Source organism: Heteronotia binoei, chromosome 5 (assembly GCF_032191835.1).
Source record: "Heteronotia binoei isolate CCM8104 ecotype False Entrance Well chromosome 5, APGP_CSIRO_Hbin_v1, whole genome shotgun sequence".
Classification (NCBI taxonomy): domain Eukaryota; kingdom Metazoa; phylum Chordata; class Lepidosauria; order Squamata; family Gekkonidae; genus Heteronotia; species Heteronotia binoei.
Genome location: NC_083227.1, coordinates 109,850,341 through 109,870,207, shown reverse-complemented (window position 1 = coordinate 109,870,207; position 19,867 = coordinate 109,850,341). Strand labels below are relative to the sequence as shown.

The 19,867-nt window shown below is 43.6% G+C and overlaps 1 protein-coding gene across 1 annotated transcript in view; it reads right to left on the bottom strand.

Moving 5' to 3' along the window:
- Positions 1–19,425, bottom strand: part of SLC38A3 (solute carrier family 38 member 3) — a 96,402-nt gene extending 76,977 nt beyond the window's left edge. Inside the window, exon 1 of the mRNA XM_060240062.1 lies at positions 19,282–19,425. The gene's annotated coding sequence lies outside the window, so the exon portion shown is untranslated. The remainder of the gene's footprint in view (positions 1–19,281) is intronic.
- Between the last annotated feature and the right edge of the window lie 442 nt (positions 19,426–19,867).

Here is a 19,867-nt window from a genome sequence, read left to right as displayed (position 1 = left end):
CCCAGTTTGTTGTCTTCCCTACAGCATCTGACTGACCACTGCTGGAAACAGGATACTGGACTAGAGAGACCACTGGTCTTATGCTGCACGGTTCCATCTATGTTCTTGCACTCTCCTGCATGGGAATCTTTCTCCCACATTCCAAAGAGGTGAGTATTTAGTTAAATGAAACACTATCTGTGTAATGCTGAACTACGTTCTCATTATGTAATGTGTTTTAGGGCTGGACCCTGGCATTGAAAAACAGATGTGCTAAGCCAGGATATGCCACTTAATGGCTCCTAGAATGATACTGCAAGTAATCTTGAGAGTTTAAAAAACCAGGATGCAGTAATAAGAATTATCACCAACCCCAATGCTGCCAAGCTCAGAACAGGCATTCAGCAGTTTGTTAAATACTGGGATCAAATGGAGCGCACATTTAGAAAACACATGAAAACACTGGTGATCGGAACGGGAACTCTGCACAGTCAAGGCAGATAGCAAACATTGTTCTAGCATATTACTAACCCTGGTCTGCCCAGAAATCTGAACACCAAAAAGAAATCTCCACTCTAGGCCTTCAAACCTAAAAACACGCAAGCAAGTGAAGGGAATTGACTACTACCAGAGTTTCCCATGCCTGTCTCTCCTCACTGTAATAAGAACATAAGAGAAGCCATGTGGTTACCATTTATTGGCTTAACATCCCTTTCCCCCTTTAATTGCTGCTAACCATATATCCCACAGAGGGAGATGCAGGATCCTTGGGGATGTGCCATCATATCAGCATGACAATCATTGCACTGTCATGCAGAAGCAATGCTGATGTTAGTATGATATGCAGATGCTGGCCAACATGCAGGTGAAAGAAACAGAGGATACAACCACGTTTCTAAATAAGCACCAATAACTACACTACAACCATTACATTGGATCCAGCAATTCATCAGTGGTAACTGTTGACAGTCACAGATCTTCCCTGTTCTTGCCACACACACACACACACACACACACACAGCAGTCCTTTCTGATTCCAGGAAACTTTATTCCCAGGGTTTCAGGATCCATGTGGGTTGGGAGCTGTGGTGGAGATAGGTAATGAAAAAGAGAATGATGTTACCCTCTGCCCCCGCAGCTTCTGGACCACCATGACTGTTAGTCCATGTTAATCTTGCAGCCCCTGGACTGAAGACAAGAAATTTCTCCAGTCCTTGTGTCTGCCAATCATTGGCTCCAACAAACAGGCCAAAATTCAAGACCACTGTCTCCTCACAGGATCAGAGCCTGATCATGAGGAACAGCAACACAGAAATGACAGACTCCCAATGCAACTTCCTACAGGGGATTGGTATTACGCATTACACACAAAGCTGCCTTATACTGAATCAAACCACCAGTCTATCAAGGTCAGTACTGCCTAATCTGACTGTCAGAGGCTTTCTAGGATTTCAGGCAGATGTCTTTCACAACACCTCCCACTTTATCCTTTTAACTGGAGATGCCAGAGATTGAACCTGGGACCTTTGCATGCAAAGCAAATGCTCTGCTACTGAGCCATAACCCCTCCCCAATGGTATGGAAAACTGGTATGAGAAAGAGCACACACGGTACAACTCTTAAATCTGTAGTTTACCACCACATGCAGAGTGCCTGAGACGATGGGTGTGGTCAGACAGGCAGGTTCCCATGGCAGTATCTCAGCTTTAAAGAAGCTACTTGAGTTTGGGTGGTTTATGTCTATCAGGCAGCACCCCATAAGCCAGCATCATAGTGCCATGGGCCCATGGTTGGTTGCTTATTTTGCTAACACACCGCAACCGTGCACCCATGGCTGGGTTGGTTTATTATTTTTCTAAGTCCTACTGTGCGTGCACAGAAGCAGACAAGTGCACACACCCTCCTGACCAGTTCTATGGGGGCACTGAAGAGCACATCAGAGGGGAGTTGGGGTGGGGGGAAGGATGCACCGGAAACAGAGTAGAATGAACATCCCGTTCATGCATTTCCATGGTGTGCCTGGGTGATCAGACACCTGGAAACCTACCATGGAAGCCCTTCACCAAAGTAGCCACTAGAATTTGCCGGTGGCTATTTAAACCACATGGGAGTCACTTTAGCATAAGATAAGGATGAGTGGTGCACAGGAGCCAGATATGTGTGTGTTTGATTGTGCCCATTTGATCCAGAGGGGAAGGGTGGCTATGTTGGGGCAAAACTGTTCATGCGTTTGCACCCCATGTTTTTTGCTGCTACTGCTGAACATTACTCACTACTATCCCTATATCTCATTTGGGCTCTTTCTAGACTGCTCTCCAACACAGGTCAAGGCATGTTTGGACCTCATTCATAGGGCAGTGCCAACCATCTCCAGAGGCTACATGACCAACAACTGAAGTGACTGGGGCACATCTCACTGGTCTGTTGTGGGGTTGCCAACTTTTACTCTAGCCTGGTGCCTCTGCCATTCCAAGCTGCTTCAAAGACAGTGGTTTCACCAGCACAGTTATACTTGTCACAGGAATACAGTGATAGCAAAAAGTCTACTAATCTAGTTTTCAAAGGCACAGGAGCCTTATTAAATAGAGTTAGCAACCACACTCATCACCTACAGAACTCCATTTCAGACAGTATTCAACGAATGCTTGGTTTGCTGCATAGCTGTGTCTCTGATACAGTAGTTCTGGATCTGTGCTCACCCTCTGCTCTTTACTAACCTCAGCTGCCTTCAGAATGGGACTCACCCCATGGGGAGACTGGGAGGGTCCTCCAATGTCTCCACAGTTGTGCCTGCAAGGGGCAGGCTTCTCCAGGTTCACAATCCCCCTGATCACTGCTTATCTGTGATTCCATGCAGGCAGCATAATGGTGAGGGAACAAACACAAACAAGGCAACAGTAACTATCTTCATGAATCCAGAAGAGATAATAACTACACAGGAAAAAGCTAACCAAAACTGAAGATGAAGAAGATATTAGATTTATATCCTGCCCTCCACTCCGAATTTCAGAGTCTCAGAGAAGCTCACAATCCCCTTTATCTTCCTCCCCCACAACAGACACCCTGTGAGGTGGGTGGGGCCGAGAGGGCTTTCCCAGAAGCTGCCCTTTCAAGGACAACTCTGAAAGAACGACGGCTGACCCAAGGCCATTCCAGCAGCTGCAAATGGAGGACTGGGGAATCTAACCCAGTTCTCCCAGATAAGAGTCTGCACACTTAACCACTACACCAAACTGGTTCTACAACAGCCCTTTCAGTTTATTCCTTGCTAAGCTTCCACAACCTGTTAACAATACTGATGTAATTTAGATAGTATATTACTGGGTACAGACATCTTTCCTTTCCCTATATCTGTAAAGCATAAATTAACAGTAGTAGGTACCAAGAAAAATAGGAAAAGGGAAAGAAATCAGAGAACCTCAGTATGTTCTCAAAGACTCTCAGTAGAAATGGTGCAGGAATCAAGAACTATCTGTTGCTGGGTAAGCAGTGACACTAAAGTAAGCAGTGAAGTGGCCAAGTTTGCAGATGACTCTAAATTGTTCAGGGTGGTGAAAACCAGAGAGGATTGTGATGCACCCCAAAGGGATCTGTTGAGGCTGGGTGAGTGGGCGTCAACGTGGTAGATGAGGTTCAATGTGGCCAAGTGCAAATAATGCACATTGGGGCCAAGAATCCCAACTACAAATACAAGTTGATGGGGTGTGAACTGGCAGAGACTGACCAACAGAGAGATCTTGGGGTCGTGGTAGATAACTCACTGAAAATGTCGACACAGTGTGAGATTGCAATAAAAAAGGCCAACGCCATGCTGGGAATTATTAGGAAGGCAACTGAAAACAAATCAGCCAGTATCATAATGCCCCTGTATAAATCGATGGTGCGATCTCATTTGGAATACTGTGTACAATTCTGGTCACTGCACCTCAAAAAGGATATTATAGCATTGGAAAAAGTCCAGAAAAGGGCAACCAGAATGATTAAAGGTTTGGAACACTTTCCCTATGAAGAAAGGTTAAAATGCTTGGGGCTCTTTAGCTTGGAGAAACGTCGACTGTGGGGTGACATGACAGAGGTTTACAAGATTATGCATGGGATGGAGAAAGCAGAGAAAGAAGTACTTTTCTCCTTTTCTCACAATACAAGAACTCGTGGGCACTCAATGAAATTGCTGAGCAGTCAGGTTAAAACGGATAAAAGGAAGTACTTCTTCACCCAAAGGGCGATTAACATGCGGAATTCACTGCCAGAGGAGGTGGTGGCGGCTACAAGCATAGCCAGTTTCAAGAGGGGATTGAATAAAAATATGGAGCAGAGGTCCATCAGTGGCTATTAGTCACAGTGTGTGTGTGTGTGCGCGCGCATATATATATATATATATGGCCACTGTGTGACACAGAGTGTTGGACTGGATGGGCCATTGGCCTGATCCAACATGGCTTCTCTTATGTTCTTATGAATGGGCCTGCTCTCAAATCAGGGTTACCAGGCCCAACTCAGGAAATATCTGGGGACTTTAGGAGTGGAGCCAGAAGACTCTGGGGGTTGAGCCAAGAGCAAAGTTGTGACAAGCACAATTGAACTGCAAAGGGAGTTCTGGCCATTACACTCCTTTTAAATGCCTTCTTTCCACTGGAAAAAAATGGAGGATGGGGGCACTTTCTTTGGGGGCTCATAGAATTGGACCCCTTGGTCCAGTCTTTTTGAAACTAGGGAAGGGGTTTTTTGAGGAGAGGCACCAGATCCTATGCTGAAAATATGGTGCTTCTATAACCGCCCCCCTCAGCCCCAGATACCCATGGATCAATTCTCTATTATATCCTAACGGAAGCCAGTCTCTGTAGGGTATAATGGTGTGCTCAATGGACATCCCTCCCCCTGCTTTCTGATAACCCTGAAGCTGGGAGGAGGGCCTCCAAACCAGGGGATCCCCTGCCCCCAACTGGAGATTAAAGACAGCACAACCGAAGTTATAGTGACTGAATAACTAAGAATGTATTGAAACAAAATCATACAACTATATTCAATAGAAGACTAAATAGCAAGAACAATTCCCCAAAAGTTTCACAGTTCCACCAAAGGAGTCCCAATGAACAGGAGGTCAACTTGATTATTCCTGCTTCAAATCCTCTTTTTGCATAGGGTGCTCCAACCACATATCTCAACCAAAGGCAACAGCTCAGGAAAAAATATCAAAGTGTTTCTGATGCATCAAAAAATTTCAAAAAGCTGCAAAACCCACAAGAATCTTTTTCAGTGTGTCCAAAGACTGCACATAGAATTCCCAATGGACAAATGGGACAGAAAGTCTCCAGTAAGATTTCAAAACAGCACTAAACTCCAAAAGGCTCAAGGCTCAACTGGAGATTGGCAACCATATCTCAATTAAGGAATTTATTTAAGTAATATTATCTTTTTTTTCTTGATTTATTCAGTGACTAAACACAAACTTATGGGCAGCGACCCAATCTCAAAGCAGATGGTACTTGGTCTGTTATGGCAAAGAGTCACTGAAAGGTATGAAAGAAAGTATACATAAAATACATCATGAATGTATTTTCATTGAGTTTTTTTGTTTTTAAATTGTAACCTCAAGTAGTGTTTTTAACTGATTATTAGCCACCCTGAATCCGCTTGCAGAGAGGGCGGGATAGAAAACTAAAGTAATAAATTAATAAAATTTTCACAATAGAACACGATTACATATTATATATAACAGAAGCCCAACATCTTAAGGAAAATCATCTTCAAGAGGTAAAGATGTGCAGGGGAGAAAGGACAGAAAGGCAGTGCTGAAACCTTTTCCTCACTTCTCCCTCCTAAGCTGCTCCCCAGTCCAGGCAGGCAGGCAGGCAAACAATATCTGAAAATCTGTAAGTAGAAAAGCAGCCAGGGAGCAATTTGTGGCAGAAAGTAGAGGCAGGCAGGCAAATAGCTAAGCATCCTATTCACTTTGCTTCTACTTTGCTCCAACCCACCCTCTCACCTGCTTTTTTTTCTAGGAAGAGAAACTATTGGAGTGTTGTTTTTACTTATGTTTGTATAGAAACATGTAATTACACCCTTACTGTGTAGCCATAAACTCCCAAGAGGAACTACAAGTTTTGTTTCCCAAAAGAGTAGAAACCCTAGTGGAAATCAGGAAAGCTGAAGCACTCTTACCAGGGCTTTTTTCATAGAAAAAGGGGTGCTGGAACTCTCAAGAGGGAAATGAAGGAGAAACACATGGGTGTCCCTCATGAACTTTTAATTTTTTAAAAAAATAGAACTTTGTTTCCACAAAGAGGTTCCAGAACTCCATTCTGCCATGTTCCCCCAGAAAAAAAAGCCCTGACACTTACCATCCTTAAACTGGATGATCTGGCAGGGTTTGCCTCATTTTATTCTTCTACTATCTCAAAATGTTCAAGAGCCAATAAGAAATAGTGCCAAGGCACAAAGGGGAGAGCACTTTTAAATACAATACCATCATTATAATTGGTGCTTTACAAAATTCCACATAACAGAAAGACAGGTCCCTGCCTCTACATTACACTGAAACAGAAGACAAAGAGAAAAACCGAAAAAAGCAAAGATGAAACAAAAGCCATTTTATCCAGTTTTATGTATAGAAATGGAACCAAATGAAGCAAGGTGGAAATCTGTTCTGATGTTTGCACATTGAAATATACACCTCTGAGTTCAAGGGACTCAATACTAAATAACTGCACCCAGGACTGAAGCCTCTGATTCTATTACAGTATTTATTATTATTTTGAATATTTGTATTACTTATTAACTTATTCAGTATATCAATTTATTGCTATGCTTGCATCTTAATTGTCAGTGCTGCCAGCCTCTGCCCCACGACCTTCTCAAATGAAGAACTCAAGTCTTGCAAAGGAATTTCCACTCATGTTCTCAAAGTCTGTTGATGACTCATATGCCCCCTTGAGATGCCCACCCACAGCCATCTTTGTTATAAAGTGGCTCCTGACATTCAGGCTCCCCTTGCTACTTTGCTTATGGAACACTGTAAGGAGTGACACAAGTTCAGTTGCAAGGAGATAAATCTACAGAGGATCTTGCCATAAGGCAGAAGATTTATTTATTTTATTTAAAACATTTTATGACACTTTTCCACCCAATAAGGCCCACAAGGCAGCAAACATAACAATATTAAAACAATGAAAATACCATTAAAATATAAAATTCAATTGAAAACACATAACTCTAGAAGGAGGACCAAACCCCATTATTGGGGCTATGCTCAGCTGACCTGAGCCTGCCTCAGCGGGGAGGCCGGGATATAAATAAATATTAAACAAACAAACGTCTTCACCTGCTAGTGAAAGTCACCAATAGAGTTCCATAGTTTTGGCACCATGAGGGAGAAGGCTCTTCCTTGGACTGCCACATCTAGCCTCAGATGGCAGGGGCAACTGAAGCAGAGCCTCTAAGGATGCCTAGAGTGAGCAGGTAGGTTCCTATGGGAGAAGGCAATCCTTAAGGTATGTTGGTCCCAGGCTGTACAGAGCTTTAAAGATCAACAGCAGCACTCTGAATTGAGCCTGGAAGCAAATCTGAAACCATTATAGGTGAAACAAGACAGGAGTGAAATTGTCTCTGCAACCCACTCCAGTCAACACTCTGGCTGCAGCATTCTGTACCCCACCAGTTGTAGCTTCTGTACAGTCTTCAAGGGATTAAGTAACAACTTGACACCTGTTCAGTGTCCAAAAGCTCCCTGGGGTCTGCTAGTACCATGGGATGAAGCTGAGTGTCACCTGCCCAGCCCAAATCTTCTGATGACCTCTCCCAATGGCTTACATAGATGTTGAAAAGCATGGGGGACAAGATGGAACCTTAGGGAAGGAAAGGGGTGGAGCAGAAGTCCCCTAGTTCTACACTCTGAAATTGACACTCCCGGTAGGGCCAGAACCACTGCAGAACAATGCCTTCATCACAGGCTGGACTTCATCACCTTTGGTCTCTTCAACTTCTGTGATTCAGGCTTTTCAGATGAAAAATCTAAATATTCAAGGGGGCAGTGTATCGAGGCTCAGTGAGAAATCAATTATTTTGCCTATGGGTTCATATGACAATTAGAAACAGGACCGGGGGGGGGGGGGAGAAACTAGTCAACCCCAAATGAATAAACTTAAACATTCTACACTGATGTGCAAGTACCTGAATTTGCTCCCTTCGAGGACAGCAGGATGTTTCATATATATGTGTGTGTGTGTGTGTATGTGTATATATATCTTTGGAGATATTTATTTATATATCTCCAAAGAACTATAAACGGGCAGACTGTGCTTACCAATACTATTTGGCTATCTGACTGTGCTTACCAGTACTATTTAGCCATCTATACATTTTGTCGTGGTAGTACTGATGTTATTATGCCATGTATCATGTTAGAATTTGTACCATCAATGACGTAATACCAAAGGTAATGAAGGGATGTTCATGGAGGCAGCAGGTTCCTTCTCTGTCTCAGCTTTTGAAGACTGCTGTCTCTGGAGACCTGGCAGAAACAGCAACATACCTATTGAAAGGAAGATTTCAGGTACTGTTGGGACATCCTGAGATACTTGCTATTATTTTGTCTAGCTTTTGATTTATTAATAGTTGTCAAGGAAAAACATTCTGCAGATACAGCTTCTCCCATCACTGCAGTGTTATAAAAAAGAAATCCACAAGTTCTCTTTGGAACAGGTGTTGGTCTGAATAACAGCAGTTTGCCATGGAGAGGGAATGTTGGGAAACAAAAGCTAGGGTACTTATAACATACTGAGTAAAGATGAATGGGTTTCCCTTGATGCATAAGCAATCTTAATGTGATGTGCATAACACTGCATCAAGATTCTTTTTCTTCAGCAGTTTTACCAATAGACACATGCACTCCTGCACACTGATTAAAAAAACCCTACACATACACACACACACAAAAATCCTTATCTGGTCATATGCACCATCATCTCGCTTTCAGTCAGTATTTATCAAAGCACAGATGCACTGCAGAAGACAGAAAGACACAAGATGAAAGAATGAAAAGCTGTGGCAAGGTATATATAGACAGAGCACAGTACAAAATTGGAAAATATAAAACAAAACAATGGAGAAGTCCTAATGAACTAGTTCTATTTTAGGTCAGGTCATCTGGAAATCTGAAATACAGGGAGAAATTCAGATGAGGAGAACACCCTTACTATAGGCAAGTGATACACAGGGGAAAGGACTTTAGACAAATCAGATTTTTGAACTTGTTTATATTGAGTGAACTTCTGTAACATAGCAGGGAATTGAATCCTGTTGCCCCAGGTCCTAATCTGATACTCTATGGATCCTAAGTGATAGGCAAAGTTCTTATGATTACATTAAAACATTTTAATGTTAAGGCTTTTCTTTTTAAAAAAAAATCCTTAAAGTTAAGAACCTAAACAAAGCAGGAGTCAAGTTGCACCTTTAAGACCAACCAATTTTTATTTAGAATGTAAGCTTTCGTGTGCTCTTAAGCACACTTCATCAGACAAGGAATCCAGCACAGTGAGCAAAGCCATACATAGCTGAGCAGAGCCATGTAGAGCCAGTTTGGTGTAATGGTTAAGTGTGCGGACTCTTATCTGGGAGAACCGGGTTTGATTCCCCACTCCTCCACTTGCACCTGCTAGCATGGCCTTGGGTCAGCCATAGCTCTGGCAGAGGTTGTCCTTGAAAGGGCAGATGCTGTGAGAGCCCTCTTCAGCCCCACCCACCTCACAGGGTGTCTGTTGTGGGGGATGAAGGTAAAGGAGATTGTGAGCCGCTCTGAGACTCTTTGGAGTGGAGGACGGGATATAAAACCAATATCATCATCATCTTCTTCTTACATAGCTGGTAAGCAGTGGCCAAGAATGCATCATGGTACAGCTTTAAGAACCAATGACAGTGAAGTAAAATTATCTGGTAGGCAGTGGTTTAGAATGTAAAATGGTACAATGACAGAATAGTAAAATTAACAAATTGAGCAAACCTTTGATCTGAGTAGCATGAGCATACAAAAGCAACAAAACAGCAGTATGCAGTAAAATTAACAGACTGAGCAAACCTTTGATCTGAATAGCATGAGCATTCTGTCATTGTACCATTTTACATTCTAAACCACTGCCTACCAGATAATATTACTTCACTGTCATTGGTTCTTAAATCTGTACCATGTTGCATTCTGGGCCACTGCCTACCAGCTATGTATGGCTCTGCTCAGCTATGTATGGCTTTGCTCACTGTGCTGGATTCCTCGTCTGATGAAATGTGCTTAAAAGCACACGAAAGCTTATGTTCTAAATAAAAATTGGTTGGTCTTAAAGGTGAAACTTGAGTCCTGCTTTGTTCAACTGCTTCAGACCAACACTGTTGCTTGGATTTAAGAACCTAAAGACATATCATTACAAAGCAATTAAGTAATTTATATCAATACACACTTTTGAAGAAAATGTCATGGTAGTGGGTGGTGGAGGCACAGGTTATAATGTTCAACCCACGCTTTATTGATTTATTTACTTGAAAATTCATAATACTACTTTCCAAAACTCAAAGTGGCTTTCAAAACACCACACACTGAAAAACAAGCATGACCACCACACCAAACTGCTACTGAGTTCCCACATATATTGAATCCAGCCTTCCCCATATTCCTCTTTGTCTATCACCTCTCCCACCCTCACACAGCCCATGCCATGTCATTGCTCTCATCATTTTGCCTCAGTGCCTCCTCAGGTCTCATTCTGAATTCCTGGATATAAAGAATGTTCCCAAATAGTTATTTTAATTGATTCTAGTTGACAGTGAAAACAATATGAGTTTCTGATTGACAACTAAGTCTTGGCTTCTATGCTGACTCCCAGATCCACAAAGTGAAGTTCTTCTGTTGCTAATGACCCTGTGGCTGCTGTGTGACTTCCCCATTGAATTACGAAGTCATCTGAAGAGTCTGCTCAGGGCCGTTGCTCCAGTTCCTGCCCCCTAATTAGGGAAGGCAAGATGGCTGGAGAGACAAACTCATTTCTCCTGTCCCAAGCTGCTCTCTGGGAGGAAGCAAGAACCATACACAGATCAGGGTGCACAGAAATCCAACCTTTAGAAAAGAGTCAATGTTCCTCATAGAATGGGTCTGCAAAGTGAGAGACAAAAGTGGATGCACTATCCAAGTATCTTGAGGTAATCTTGGTTCCAAATCTCTTATAAATAGCACTGAAATAAACTACCACTTGTGTAAACCGCATGGGATAAGAGGCAAATAACAGAGAGATTGCCTGGGTGACAGGCAGAGATAATGGCAGTAATTTGATTGCCTACCACAACAAAGATGGTAACAAAGCCTATTGATCAGGCAAGGAAAAAAGATTCCATGCACATGAACACAGTGTTAACAAAGCTATGAACCACTGTGACAACAGGAAAACAAACATTTATCTCTTTGTAAGTGGGTTGTCACTATCAACCTGCTGTGTGGTAAAGGGAATTTTACCACACAGAAGAGCACAGGTGTGTGGCAAAATGGTCATCTGTGCCTACTCACATTTAGCCCACGAACCACATTTTTGGCAAAAGGGCTGCGCACAATACCTCAGAGTTCTCTATCACAACCGGGCTGAAGACCCAGCCTCCCACCCCCCATCCCCAAAAATGCTCTTTCTAGAACAGTTTTGCAGCATGTTTGGTTCAGGCTGTGGCAAACAATTACTCCTTGGTGCTTCTCAATGTGGTGTTTTAAAACTGTGTCCTTTTCTTCAGCAAGATGGCTCTTCTTGTCTGTGTAGCCAAAGTTAACAGAGACAGCTGAATGGAGCCTGAAGAAAGGCTATATTGATGTGCTATAAAACATATACACACAAACACAACAGCAACAACCAAACCCCAATCAACGTTACCCTTTCAGGCATTAAGAGAACCTAAAGAAGAAAGTATTGCTTATTTGTTTAAGTGCTTTAAATTATCATTCTCTCTGAAGTGGTATACTGACTGCATTGCCAGCTGAGCTGTGGCAGAGAATCTGAGGTGAAAGAAATGGAGGCAAAAGGAAATAAATCTCTGGGTAAGCACTGACAAGTTGCAGCAGGGGCCACATGTGTATATGGCCACCAGTTTCAGCACAAGGAGCAGAATATACTTCACTGTCTTGCCAGGCATAACACAGCTTTAAAAACAATGCCCTGAGAATACAAGCCAATCCTCTGAGCTAAGAAGTTTATTTATTATACATCCGCCAAAGCAAATAGTCCTAACTGGTTGTTGTTCTTTACAGTTTATGTACCTTCAGCTGCCACCTTCTGGATGCTGTTGGTGAGCAGATTTGGCCTTTCAGTCCGGCCAAGCCAACCCTCAGTCTTAGAGAATTGCATATCCGTCCTTCAACAAAAAGGCTCCTCCTCCTCATACGGACACTGCCTAAGTATAATGCCAGCAGCTGGTTTGGTTTACTTCTGTACTAATTGTGACTCAGCATATGAACCAAAGTATTCCATGAATAGTTTTAATTATGGAGGCAGTTATAAGGTATACACAGTTTATTTGTTTATAACATTTCTATTCCTTCTTTCCCCTACAAAAGGAGTCTAAGGAGGCTTACATAAAATATCCACCAGCACCCAAAACAGCCTACGGTGGATTGGCTGAGGGAGAATAAACTGAAGTTGAATCCAGTCACACCAGAGATTAGGAGGAGGAGGATGGATTCAGGAACTAGTTAGCAAGGGAAACATCTGCTCTAGATGAGATTGTACTCTCCATGAAGGATCAGGTTCATAACATAGAAGCCCTCCCAGATCCAGCGCTGTAGCTTGAGCTTGAAGTAACAGATACAATCAGGAAGGCCTTTTATCAGTGTTGTCTGATTCACTAGTCATACCCAATGCTGCAGTTGAAAATGCTGCCACAATCATTCATGTCTTGGAGACCTTTCTATTTGTAATGTGCTCTGCTTTGAGCTGCCTCTAATGACTGTATGGAAAGACATTTAGTGTCACAGTCCCCCTTGGTGCGCCCTGCCTTGGCCGTGGCCATGGGGGACCCTCCCCCCCGGCCAGAGGTCTCAGAAATGGAGGGGGCAGGGCTACATTACCTCTCAGCCCCCTCTCCCAGCTGGGTACTCTTGGGCTCGTGCTCTCTCTCAGGGTAAAGCCCTTCTCCGAGTCTCCAGCCTTACTCCTTCCCGACCTCCTGAAGTGGCCTTCCTTTTATCCCTCCCCAGCTGCCTTCCCCCACCCACCAGAACCGCCTCCCTGTGGCTCTGCCCCCATTTGGATCCAGACGCCCAGTGGGGGTGTTCCCCAAGCATCTCCCAACTGCCGGCTCTCCAAATGGTGTGGTCAGCTGGGGCGGGTCAGGACGCGGCTGCGCCAGCCACTGCGGCTCCAGGAATGGCTCCGCGCTCCCAGCCCATGTCTTCCTTCCTCGTCGGGTGGTGACTGCTCTGGCACTTCTGCCGGGCTCGAGGCCATGCCTGGCCACCAGCTGGCCCCTTGGCGGATCCTTGCCACAGCGGGAGGTGAGCTTCGGCATCGGGGTGAACGGGGGCTGACTGTTGGGCACGGTGGGTGCCATACTGCTGGCAGCGCTATGGGGCCTGGGGTAAGCCTCCTCCTCCTGGGCTGCGGGGTCGGTGGGCCCTTCAGCAGTGGGGGGTGCTTCCCAGCTTGAATCCCGGGCCGGGACGAATGGGACAATTAGGTTGAACATGATGCCGCCCAGCTTTTTTTCAGCAATGATCTGGAGTGAGCAGAACAGAGCACATCACAGTGGCATTCCATTAATTACAATAGTTGACTCTATATTTCCAAGCATAAATTTACAGTATCCATTTTGACCTGTGAAGTCTGGCTTCAAAGAGTGCATACTTCCAAATGTGCCCTTTTGTTCCTTAAGATGTGCCTGTGAGGTCCTGCACAGAACATAATTTTAAGCAGATTCACCACTGACCTCTTATCAGGAACAGGGCTTTTTTCAGTAGTTGCTGCAGCACTGCGGAATCAGATTCCACTAGAATTCTACCTTTCTTCTTCAGTTGTTTTCTTTTGGAAGTGGACAAAGGCATTTGAAACTGGAATTTACTTTATATTGGACTTTAGAATTGATACCATTCTATTGCGGAATAGTTTTTAGATAAGCGTTCAGAAATTGTTTAGAGTTTTAGATAGTTGTATATAAGTTTAGGATTTTTATTGAGTTATATTATACTGATGTTGATTTAAAATTGTATGCTGCCCTATGAGCCCTTGTAACTCAAAGGCAGTATAGAACTATTGTAAATAAATGACTTTGAAGGAAGCCATGTAAATTGGGTGCATCTAATGAGAAATAAAAGCTCATTCATTGTACCACATGCTGGCTGTCCAGGAAGCCTCAGTGTCAAAGGGCTTCTTTTTGCTTCTGTATTTGAAGTGAGGTCCTCACTCTGCCTGTACCATTGCTTAGCTTGTTCCGGTCATGCCACCCCACAGTACCTGCCAGTGAAATGGGGATATTGAAAAATGCCTGCAGGAATGACGTGCAAATGAATGAATGAATGAGTGAGTGAGTGCAAGGCTCTCTGAGATAATCAGATGACAAGAGCCACAGGAAGCCTATCCTTCAACAGGAATCTTTGATTGTTTCAACTGCAAAACAACTGTGCTGTTGTTCTGGTGCAAAGCAAACAAATATCTAGTCTTCTCAGTAGCCCAGCAAGAGAAAGAGCACCTTGGCATCACAAGAGAGCCAATGTAGGGTCTCCCATTAACAGCAAACCTCAGAGCATCATCTTGAAGCATGTGTTTGATGCTGGCTCCTGGGATAAAGCTTCTTAGTACATTTTGAAAGCAGTAACTGATCGTCTGTCTTTTTAAATCTAGAAGATATACAGATTAGTAATCAGAGTTTCTTTTTCAAACACATTTCCTTGACACTTAGGGGTGCCCCATTTTCTTTAACAAGACGTTGATGCCCTTACTGGCTGAATGAAAGGCAGACATTTAATATGTTAGGATTCCCCTTCACTGTACTGCAGTTCTAGAAAAAAAGCTGTGTCTATTGGATTTCAGCCTATTATACAACTGTCAAAGGCTGGATTTTGCCAGGACAAAGGTAAAAATCCTACTTTAACCCATACTTTGAAGACCAGTACAAACTGACATGGTTCTTGCAAGTTGGTATTAAACATTTACTTTCATTCTGTGTACAGCCCTGCCTTTTCCTTCTTCCATGATATCCTTTGTGAGCCTAACCTATGTTAACGTATACTAAGCAATAGCATTCCAACAACAATTCATTTAGGTCCCAGACTAGTATTGTGGCAAATGGATACAGAAGGGCCTGACTTTGTTGTAGGGGAAACCCACCCACTCTAGTGGTTCCAGTCCCCTTTCTTGGAAACAGGGCATACCACTGCTTCTGTCGCATCTGCATCAGAGTTGCTCCAGGCCTAGAAAATGCACATACAGATACAACCCCCAGTAGACCGAACAACAGAGTTGTAGAGTGATTAAAAAATGAATTCACTGCTACTGTGCTCAAACCACCTCCTGTATTTATGCAAAAAACAGAGGGAATGGCACTTGTTTTTAAAACTAAATTTCTAGCCCCTGAACATACAGGAAAAAAGTCCACACAATTTCAGCTATGTACACTACTTTGAGAAGCAAGGCAATTGCAGGTGTGACTTTGTAGCCCTCCTTTGCCCCGCCCCTGATCAAGCAAAGATCTAGATACACCCTTGTTCTAGGTATGCAGAGGAAGAAACTGGTCAATAGCAAGTAGCCCACCAGAGAATACAACACACTTCCTGAAGTGAGGAAAATACATCTATAAGGCAAGCTCTATAAATAGTCTCATAGAAGAATGTCCTACCTGTTTATCACACAACAGTCTCTCTATTCACCCTTCTCACTGCAGGGTCATATGTTCACATACACACACAGGCCAGACAGTATGGTGAATGTTACATTCTAACTGAGTGATTTCTACAGTCATAGTGGCTATTGCAAAATTCAAGTCTAGAAGCACTTTAAAGACCAACAATATTTCCCAGGGTACAAGGTTTCATGAATCGGACCTCACTACTATGGTATCACAAAGAACAAAGGTGAAACCACTTATCTGTACTTTAAGCAAAAAAACAAACCCTGAATCCCAAAAGACCGTCATTGTAGGGCAGTAGAATACAAAATTATCCTAGACACACACCCACCCACCCACCCACACCCATAGCTCAGCCTATCTCAAGTCTATAACAGAAGATCCCGATACTTGATCTATGCTGCAAGAGTTTCCAGAGCTAGGAAACATATGTCGCTCCTGTGCCCAATTAAAAATTAAAGCTGGAAAAAGTGTAGTTTTTTTTAATGCATACAAGATAGCAAATGCCAGACAAGCCCTTATCCCCTGGACAACTCAGCCACTCAAGACAGTACTTTCCAAGACTTCACTGTAAAACGCTATGTGTTATATTCAAATACAGAGGGGAGAAGTATTAGTAATGAGATCAGTATGTCCTGCTACATTTATGGCCATTCACACAGCTGTAGTGACCTGGAGAATTTCATGAAAGAGGAAAGAAATGCCTACAGGCCCCTTTCATCTGAAGAAGTGCTGCAATTTCAGGTTTTCCCCAAACGCAGCCACAGTAAATAGGACATTAACTGAAGCATTTCAAAAGCTGCATATACATTAATCCTTACAACAGCCTCGTAAGGCAAGTCAGCATTATTATCCCTATGTTGCATACTGGTAGAAGAGGATGAATCTGAAAGAACATAAGCTTGCCTGTATCTGAGGTGAGCCTTGAACCAGAGACTTCCAGTGTTCTAACTCTTAGTAATAGCTCTCAGAACATCAAAAGTACAGGTCTGGATGAAACCCCTGGAGCTCATTTAGGCCAGCTTCTAGAACCAGGGCATAAACTAAAATAACCAGTAATTTACTCATAATAACTAATGTTTATAGAAAGTAAGAATAGTGTAGTGGTTAGAATGTCGCTGTAGGAGCTAGGAGACGCAGGTTCAAATCCCCACCCTGCCACAGAAGCTTGCTGGGTGACCTTGGGCCCGTCACGCACTTTCAGACTAACCTGTCTCACAGGGTTGTTGTGAGGAAAACATGGAAGGGAGGAGAACAATGTAGAGCACTCTAGTTCCCCAATGGGGAGAAAGGCAGGGTATAAAAGAAGCAAATAAATAATCTCCCAGTGATGAGTACCTCACAGCCTTCTGTAAGTCTATTGTTTTATTATCAGACAAATCTAACTCTATTCCTGACCCTTCAAATAATTTAGTCTTTATGTTCCTTGGTATGTTTCAGAAGCTACATTATTTTGCTTTAACCCACAATGCCTGGAGTGAGAAATCCCAGAGTCAGAAGAGTAACTATCATATAGAAATCATTTACTCAAAAGAAAGCACAATGTGTATTGGCAGCATCCACCAAAAGAAACAGTGGAAATCATGCCTAAAGCACCCAGGCCCTGAATTCAGCAGGAGCTCACAGGAGCACAGCTCCTGAACCTTTCTGACAGTTACCGCTCCTCTTCCCCACTTTGTCCACTGAATAGTAGGTACAGCTGCATAACAATCCCTGGATGAGCTATTTTTCTACAAAACAATCCCTACTCAAACCACAGATCTGAATATATGTATGATAGGAAGCAAGTTTTCTAATTGGAAACTTGAGACTTTTCTTCTTCTTCTGCAGCATCAAGACTGGATTAGTCATAATGAATTAGTGCAGAGGTTACAGTAGCTGTCTGCACAAACATGTATGTATTAATCAATTTTGCATCAGAAACACATTAATGTACCACTTCTCTGTATTTCTAATAGATTTTAATATGGTGCTTGCACTATGACAGGAAAGGTATCCATGTCCTGCTCCTGTATAGAGGACCAAAAGTTATCCTGTAAGTCTTTTTCCTCAACTTAAAGGGAAAAAGCTAATGTGCACTCTAGCAGAAACCTCCCTAGCTGTGTTGTGCTTGCATTCATGCTTTGCCTGATCATACTTGGGGCTAAAGGAAGCTTTCCCCTCTCCAGGCCCACTGCTTTGCCTCATCCCCTGCAGTGTCTGGCATATCCTGTTGGCCTCATCCATCTGAATTTGCTAGTGTAAATATATTTCTTGCCCCTCACTGGTAAGAAAGCCCTGTTCAACCCTGGAGGCACTGTGCACCTAAATCCTAAACCCTAACACTTGTTTCCGTTGAATTTGCTTCTCACATGTGGACTCTGTCTCTCTCTCTCACACACAAAACTTCTGAAAACAATATTCATTCGCTTTACAAGTGAAGCTGTAGGAAAGAACTCTGACAAGATTTGTGTAAATCTGCTACAGCTTTTAAAGATAAAATTGCTTTCATGGGCTACATTCAAGTTGTGGGATGCAGTTCTCTCTAAATCACAAAGAATATTTCTGTACAGGACTGTACCACATGGCATAGCAGTCTTGAAAATCCGACCTGACTCACCTTATCAAATCACAGTGCCAAATAGTAAACAAGTCTAGTTCCATCCACCTTTCTTTTCCATTTTTAAAAGCAGGAGCAGCAGAATGTCAAAAGCAATTTAGCCAGAAATATTGCCAAAATAATGCTAGAACTATAACTAACCCCCTTTTCCCAGGTACCAAAATGAAGTTATTAATATTCCAGAGGGGTCGCCATGCTTGTCTTTAAGGAGGAGCCAATTAGCACTTTAAACACTAACAGGGTTTTATTCCAGCGTAAACTTTTCGCAGGCTACATACATCCCACTTCTTCAGACACTTATCCCAGCCAGGATTGCCATTCTTTGGGAGAAAACCGGAACAAGAAACTTAAAGAACACATGGTAAAAGTTTGGTAAAAGAAAGTGAGAGGGGGAGAAATAATTCAGAGCACCAGAAGGTCATGGAGTCCTGCCCCAAAGGAACTTTCTCAGATCCACTTTGCGCAAAGTAACGCACCCCGCCCCCCCCCCCCAACCCGGTCATCCCGACACCGGCGGAAAGGAGTCAGTGGGTGGCGCTTTTGCAGTCAGTCCGATCCAGCAAGGCTCCAGTCCATTCCTAACGACCTGTCAGGATATCAAAGTCTCCGTGAATTTACTCACGCAGGTATTAGCTGTAGTAATAAGTAGAGGGACAGAGGCAACGGAACCGGGCCGGCATGGCTAAGTAAAGTTCAAGCAATTCGTTTGTGCACAGTGCTTTCAGTGGCACTCTTGGGCTTTTCCTCCCGCGCGTTGTGTCGCGGCTTTATAAATAGCAATAGAATGACGAAGAATTCGTGGCAGATCCCCCAGTTCCTCCCGAGGCGCGAAGTCGGCTATAACTTACGTGCTTGCCCTTCAAGCCCCGACCCAGTCCGAGCAGCCGCTACCTCAACTCGGCGCCGGCAGAACCTGGCCAAACTTGTCGGTCTTCAGTGCGTTCGGCAATCCCGCGGCGCCCTCTTTCTTGCTCTGCGCTCGCAGATTAAAGGGCTCGCCAATAATCCCCAATGGAGGTAAAAAGATTAATACATGCCCGCCCCCACCCACGGTTGCCTCCAATCTCCGCAGCCGCTGGAGAAGCGTCATGCGTCCCCCCCCCCCCCGCGCCGGTTTGGGGACTCGAAGGGAGGGCGGTATGTTGGAAGGGATCCAGAGAGACGCGGGCAGTTTGCAGTTTAGCTACGCCTCGTGGAAACAATTTTGCAAACTCCGCTGCGATCCTGAAGTTGAACGTTTTTGCTCTGGAAAGGTCCCTGTGGGGCTACTCTGGAGTAAGTGGATCGATGGAAAGTGGATCGCTGGTTCTTGGAGCGAACTTTTGGGTTCCATTGCCTACAGAGAGAATAAATGCCTTGGAAGCATGTTTAGTATCGCGGTTTGCGAACTCGGTTCCCAACCACAAGTGGTAATCGTTATCCAGACCAACGTCC